Below are 7,602 nucleotides of genomic sequence, written 5' to 3'. Positions count from 1 at the left end.
GAGCCCCAGAAAGAGGCTGTCAGCCCCAGAAAGAGGCTGGCGGGTGTTGCAGGATCATGAAGCAGAGAGAGGGGGGGGCGGGGCCTGGTCTAGAGGCAGTGCTCCTGGGGTCCAAGGAAGGCACCAAGCCGGTGGGGGTGAACAGGGTCAGGAATCAGCAGTGGCTCCCCAGGTGTCTAGGGCCCCAAGACTAGGAATGGCACAGGGCCCAAGCTAGGAGTAGAGAACAGCGGGGGAGATGGAAGGGTGAGAGTGGCTGCGGAGGGCTGCACGGTAGACTTATCCCCAGAGAGGCCTGAGGGCGGGAGAGCAGGCCAGGAGAGTTAGCCAGTGGTGCAGGTCCGGGAAGCAGGGAGCGGTGAGGGCGGGGCCCGGTCCTGAGGAAGCAGTGCTCCTGGGGCCCAAGGAAGGCACCAAGCTGGTCTGGTTGAAAATGATCAGGAAGCAGCACCAGTTCCCCAGGTGTCTGGGGACCCAAGACCAGGAATGGCGCAGGGCCCAAACCAGGAGCAGAGAACCGGCTTTAATTTTTTAAAATTTCATACATGAGTGCTGTTTATATCATTTCCACCCCTCCCTATCTTCCTTCCAATGCCTCTCATTTTTTCTTCTACTCCCTCATTTTGACCTCTTATTACTGTTACACACACACACACACGTCTATTTATCAATCTATCTATAACCTACGATGTCCTTTTAGTGTTGATTGTATGTATGTGTGTTTAGGGCTGTCCACTTGGGACTGGATAACCTATCAGGGAGCACGGCCCTGGAAAAAACTCATTCTCTCTTTCATTGGTTATAGCTCTTCATCTACTGGTGGGAACTTGTGACATTTTCTCCATTCACATTACCATGTCATGTGGGGTTGTCATTATGCAGGTCTTATTTAGGCCACCACACTGGGATTTCATGGGTGCAGCTTTCCTGCCATGTCTAGAAGACAGACACACTGTTCCAATTGATACATCTATAATGCAACCTCTCCATCTAAGGCTCAGGGAACATTATGGAAGAAGGGGTGGAAAGATCATAAGAGCCAGAGGACTAGGCCACCTGCTCCTAGATAGGGTATTCTAGACATGATAGGAACTGCATCCATGCAATCTCAACAATATGGTTGCCTTGTTAAAGATTTTTTAAAAAGGAAATAGGCATAATACATATGACACTAATATCTTAGAATCAGGCTAAGTACTTTATGCTTCTCTTGAGTCAGTCATTCAACAGAGAAGCAGTTTGGTTATCTGTACATAATTATTAGGTGATATTTCTCAAGATGTAGGTGGCAGTTTATGGCTAAAAAAAGTTCAAAAAATTCTGAGAACATTATAAAATGTTTGTTAGGCTGTTTAAATGTTCAATGTTCAAGTTATCTTTTTTGATGCTAGCTATTAACAAAAAATAACCAGATTGACTAACATCATCACTTCCCAATAAAGGATATTTTAATACTAAAACTTTAGGAAGGATGAAGTCTCTTACAAGATCAGATATAGTAACATACTTGGCCTCTTGTCTGTCTGTGTCTCTGTATTTGTCTATCCTCACATAGGCTAGTCCAAACTGTTTTCCTTTGGCTTTCCAGTATTTCAGTGGTGACAAAATAATACTGGCTTTCCAGTATTATTTTCTGGTTTTAAAGTTCTCTTCATCTTCTACTTAAATAAACGTAAACTAGGTTTTTACAGTCCTTTCTACTGATGAGGAAAGTAGAACTTTCTTCAAGCCATCTGGCGAGAGTTGTTCCCTTGGCACAGTGGGATCAGGGCAGCCTGAGGGATGGAAGGAAACGATGGTCACATTAGCAAGCTTCATTTTACACCACAAGAGGCGACTGGTGAGAGAGAGGTCCTAGAACATGCTAACCTCTCTGGATATACCTAGGTTTCTGTGGTTTGACCCACATATTTGTAGTTCTGTGATTTTTAGTAGCAATACAAAGTGACCTTGTCATAGAGCAGATTTCTGATCACTCATGTTCTAGTAAGGGATCTGTGAATTTTTCTTTTGAGACAGGCTCTCCTTGTGGCCCTAGCTGACTTGGAACACACTATGTATATCAGGATGGCCTTAATCTTACAAAGATCCACATGCCTCTGCCTCCCGGGTGCTGGGATTAAAAGTCTCGCCATCACACCTGACTAGGGACATAATATTTAACAATTACAGGCTGCCCCATGTTTCAGGCAGGTGAGGAAGAGCTTGTTCACTGTATTTAAATTTACTCTTTCTAGTACTGCATCAAGACAAGTCACCTATGAGTTAATTTTTTGGAAAGTTAGATGACAAAGTGAAAGCATGAATTTTGTAATGAATATAAATTTATATGTGTACATTATATAGCTTAAATATGTGTAAAACCTATACTGGAGAAAGAGATCAACAGGAGATCTTAGAAAAAATTTTGGTACATTTAGGAACTCTGGAGAGCTTCAGAATTTCTGACTCTTCTTCAAATGTTTATTATCTTACTACAAAATAAAAATAAATTATTTTTCTTCAAATTTCTTTATAGTATTTAAGATCATTGTAGATGATTTGACTATAAAAGGCTTATAGTATCATTGTACAATTTTCTTTGGTCTTACATGAAATCTGCTGTGCTATGATACAGAACAGAGCTGGCAAATTAGTCTACAGGCCAAATGTGTTCACTTCTGTTTTTTATAAATAAAGTTTTACTGAGTACGGTCATGCTTACTCATTTATGCGTTGTCCATGCCTACCTTTGTGCTTTAATGGTTGGATTGAGTAGTTGTGACAGAGACCATCTGGCCTGTAAAGCATAAAATATTTACTGTTTGGCCCTTAGTAAAAACCTTTACTGGTAGCTGGAGCAGAGAGACAATTGTTTTGCCCTGCCCTATATATAATATACACATGTCTGTATTCCAAAGTATCTTGCTAGAGGTCTTCTAAGATAAACATCTTTTTATCACAATGCTACTATGGTTTGTTTTTAATTTTTGCTAATTTGAAAGTATTTCAATTTAAATCACTTCAGCAAATGTTTAGCGAGACTCCATAGTGAATGTAGACATGCAACTAGACATGATGGCAGGCAGGGGAACAGTAGAATAAAAGAAAATTGAAGATCTCCTAGCCATGAAAATGTCATATTCCAGTTGGGAGACTGACTGTTCATGTTTGACTTTATCATTTAGCTTCCTAAAAAAATTAACTCCTAGGTGACTTGCTAGTTATAGCAGTGGAAAGGGTAGATTCAAATATGGAAAACAATCTATAGGGCAGATTGAATTTTTACCTACACATAGAAGGGCATCCATAAGTTTATTATGATTGGCTGAGAAGTCTGTAAGCATTGTGGCTCACTTTCTACAAATAATTTTTTAAATGACCATGTAAGGCTATCTCCTGCCAAGCTGAAAGTTCTTACTAGTTGGGACTTTGATTCTGCTGGAACCTTAATAGATCTTGAATTTCCAAGAACTGTACAAAATAAATTTCTATTGTTTAAATGACTTAGTCTAAGGTATTTTCTTAGAGCAGTCAGAACAGACTAGGAGATTTGTGATGAGGAAACTCTTAACTCTACTAAGTAAATGGTTCTCTTATTAAATGGGTAGGAAGATCAAGCATTTCTTACATCAAATAAACCAAAATGCAAGCCAAAAGGAATCAAAGATCATATTTATAATACACATATAAATGAACAGAAAATTCTAAGTTAATTATTTGCTGGTTTCAAAGGTCTCGTCATCTTCTTAATAAACTTAAACAATAAAAAGCTAGAAAAAATTTGAAAGGATTTAGAAAAATCACATCTATTTTTGATACAATGCAACTTATAAGTAAATTTTGTGCTTTAGCCAATCATAATTAGTAAGTTGTGTGATGGTGGTGCATAGCTATAATCTCAGCATCTGGGAGTCAGAGGCAGGAAGAGCAGGTGTTCGAGGCCATCCTAGGCTACATGAGACCTTGTTTCAAAACAACAATGACAGCACAGTCCAACAAACGTCATAAATATAATTAGTAAATAAATATCTGTATGTTGAAGCTCATGTTAAAAGTTATTATTGTGAGCTGACAAGATGGCTTGGTGCATAGAGGCATTTACTGCCAAGCCTGATGACCTGAGTTTGATCCCTAGAACACACATGGTAGAAGGAGAGAACCAACTCTCTCAAGTTGTCTCTTTGACCTCCACATGTGCACCATGGCATGCATGTATATGCATGTGCACATACACACAAAAATAAATGTAAAAATTTAATACTGACAGGATATTAAGTTAGTAATTGGAGGCTAGATAGGCATGGTAGAACACATCCACTATAGGAATACTTGGGAGAATGATGCAGGAACATTTGCAAGTTCAAAATCACTTAGGGCTACATAGAGATACTGTCTCAAAAACCAAACCAGGGTAGGATACTGGAGAGAGTGAGTGTGGGGAGGGATAACCAACAATAAAGGCATTTAGAAAAATCCATATTGAAACCTACCAAAGTCTTAAGTATAACATATACACTATAAAAGGAGATTAAAAGGAGTTACCTTATAACAGAGGGACATTGCTCCTACTAGACACCATAGGCTAGCAAAGTAAAAGACCAATGGTAGGGATGGATTCCCTCCTTTGAAGCTGTTGACGAGGGGTCCCATAGACCCTCAAACAATACTGGCCATTGCCCCTGCTCTTGATTACCCATAAGCGCTTGATGGTTAAGACTCTTTTAATGAAGATACTACATATATAAGCTGTAGAAAAAACAAGGAGAAGTCAAGTTGGTATTGAATTCAAAGCTTCATCTCTACTGGCTAGTTGTAGCCAGTATTGGAAGGTGCTATGCACACTACCGGAAGAAAAACATTAATCACTAACCTCACTCAGCTGTGATTCCTGTGTGCTTCAACAACAAGTAGCCTGAAAAAATATGACCTCTGTTGCAATAGTAGCATGGATATTATGGGTGTAATCAATCACTTTCTAATTGTATTTAAGGTCGCTTCATGAGACGAGCCCATACCTGACATTGATATTAGGCCTAGGAACATGTGACTAGACAGAACACTAGTCATAGGGGAGAGCCTAGTGCTATTATTCTGCTAAATAGATATGGGATTAAAGCAACACTTAATGACTTACTCATAGATTACTACATTTCTCAACTCTCACCAGGGAAGCTTCCTTATGCAGCAGACAGTGATTAACACAGAAACCCACACATGGCCAACACGCAGAGAATAAGAGACTGAAGAATGATTGTCCCTGAATAGGACACCTATATCAAATTTCTGCCTCCAAAGGCTCAAGGGACCATTGTGAAAGAGGTGACAGAAAGATTGTAAGAGCCAGAGGTGGTGGTTGACCACAAGGAAATAAGCAAGTTTCTCAGACTGCTTGTCAGTTACACATATGAACTCACAGCAATGGTGACAGTATGCACAAATCCCATGTAAGCTCAAGTCAGACAAAATCCCAGCATAGACATATGGAAATGGGTAAGAAACCCCAGCCCTACCTGAGGAACTATTGGAAACCAATGGCTGCTGAGAAGGGGAGAGTCAATCTCTTTAATAGATTAACCAGGCTCCAATGGACTGAAGGATATTTGGGGATACAAATTAGACTCTATAGGCCTCTCTCTCTCTCTCTCTCTCTCTCTCTATATATGTACATTAAATTGTGTGCAGGTATATATATATATATATATATATGAGAAATGGGAGAAAGAACACACACACACATAGGTATATAAATATAATATGAAGTACATGAAATTGGGAGGGAGTAGTAAGAAGAATGCAGATAGGGGAAAGGATCTAAATATGATCTAATCAATTATATAAAATTCAGAAAAATTCAATCAAATGTTATTAAAATATAAATAAATAAATAACAACAGCAAAACATAAAAACAGGGTGATGCATGCCACTTTTGGTTACATAGAAAAATGTTGTCTCAGAACGAATACCAAAAATACCCAACAAATAAAAATTGGAGACCATGCCTCCAGCAATCAGAACTAATTTTAGGAAATGCTTCTTTAATTATTAGAAATTCTGAGTCAGTACCAATTATAGTCTCTGTTCTTTTTATTAGGTAACTTTTATAAATATTTGTAGTAATAATAACATACCAATATACTAGTATATTTGTTATTAAATGAAAGATCATAAGTAAGTAGTAATTCCTGGTACTTATTTTGCATTTCATAATAATAATTCCAACTTTGTCTGCCTTTCTGGTTTTAATGAAAAACCAACACAATTTTACTCAGTTCTAGTAACCAGACAGAGTATCTGTGCCATGGAATGCATGTGACATGCCTCACTCAGCAATGCAAGTGGAGAGATCTCAGGGACCTTCTAATGTCTTGGTTACTTCCTGTAAGGCAAAATTCAAGCAATCAGTTTCCAGGATAAGCCAAGTACTGTAGGCTTAAAAAATACCTTAACGTGCGTGGTGGTGCATGCCTTTAATCCCAGCACTCAGGAGGCAGAGGCAGGCGGATCTCTGTGAGTTCAAGGCCAGACTGGTCTACATAGTGAGTTTCAGAACAGCTGGGGCTACAGGGAGACCCTGTCTCCTACCCTAACTTACCTGTGAGCAGGACTGAAAACATCATCTCCACTTTAGGAGGTAGTCCTTTTTGTCGTGACATCAGAGGATGCTTGCTTTGTGGTCACTTCTCACAGTCTATCCTAGAACTGATGCTATCTGTACTGGTTGAGCTTCCTTAGTTACGCTTGGATGTTTGTGTGTTGACTTCCTTTCACGTTGCCTTTCTCCTCATTCTCTTTGACATTAAAACATCAGTAATCAGATAAGTGTTAGCCTTAAACAATTTCTCCATCCTCTAAGTGAATGCTTAAGGAAGCATTTCAAAGATACTTTATTGGGGGGGGATAAAAAGAAACTCAAAGACCTTAGGCAAAGAATGTGAGAACCACTGTATCAGCTGTTGAAGAATTATTAACTAGATTGAGAAATCCAAATGCAAGTGTTAGAAGCCATTTAAATCAAATGAGATGGGTAGACGGTAAGCTTAACATTAGTTTTTTTTCCCATTTTAATCTTTTTTATTGATGTTTTGTTTCATATACATGTTAAATTTAGCACCCCCCCATGCCCTGCATAGCCCCACCACCACCAGATTTCAGGTATGCTGTCATATATTTAAGTCCTATCTGGTCAAGCATTTTCATTCAGGTGTTCCTTGGTACAAGTTCATCTACTGGAGTCTATCTAGAGTCACTCCCTTAAAGAAGATCTATCCCACAGTAATCATTTGCCAATAGTTCCTTGGCTAGGGTTGGGGCCTGCTGCCCATTTCCCTTGTTCTACGCTGGGTTTTTGTCTGATTGAGTTGGCATAGATATTGTGCATGCTGTCAGCATTGCTGAAAGTTCATATGAACAATTTTCTAGTGGTCTGAAAGCCTGTTTCCTTATGTTCATGTACCAGTCCTGGCACTTAAAAATTTGTCTGCCCCCTCTTCTACAACCGTTCCTGAGCCATGGGTGGGTGAGCTTTAATACAAGAGTCCTATCGAGGGACAATCACTTATATAGCCTCTTATTCTTTAAAACTTAGCCAGTTGTGGCCTTCTGTGTGCAGCAGGAAGCTG

The sequence above is a fragment of the Nannospalax galili genome, unplaced genomic scaffold (assembly GCF_000622305.1).
Source record: "Nannospalax galili isolate Female #2095 unplaced genomic scaffold, S.galili_v1.0 scaffold918, whole genome shotgun sequence".
In the NCBI taxonomy this organism is placed as follows: domain Eukaryota; kingdom Metazoa; phylum Chordata; class Mammalia; order Rodentia; family Spalacidae; genus Nannospalax; species Nannospalax galili.
The sequence above is the reverse complement of the archived record's forward strand: the minus strand, read 5'-3'. Positions refer to the sequence as shown.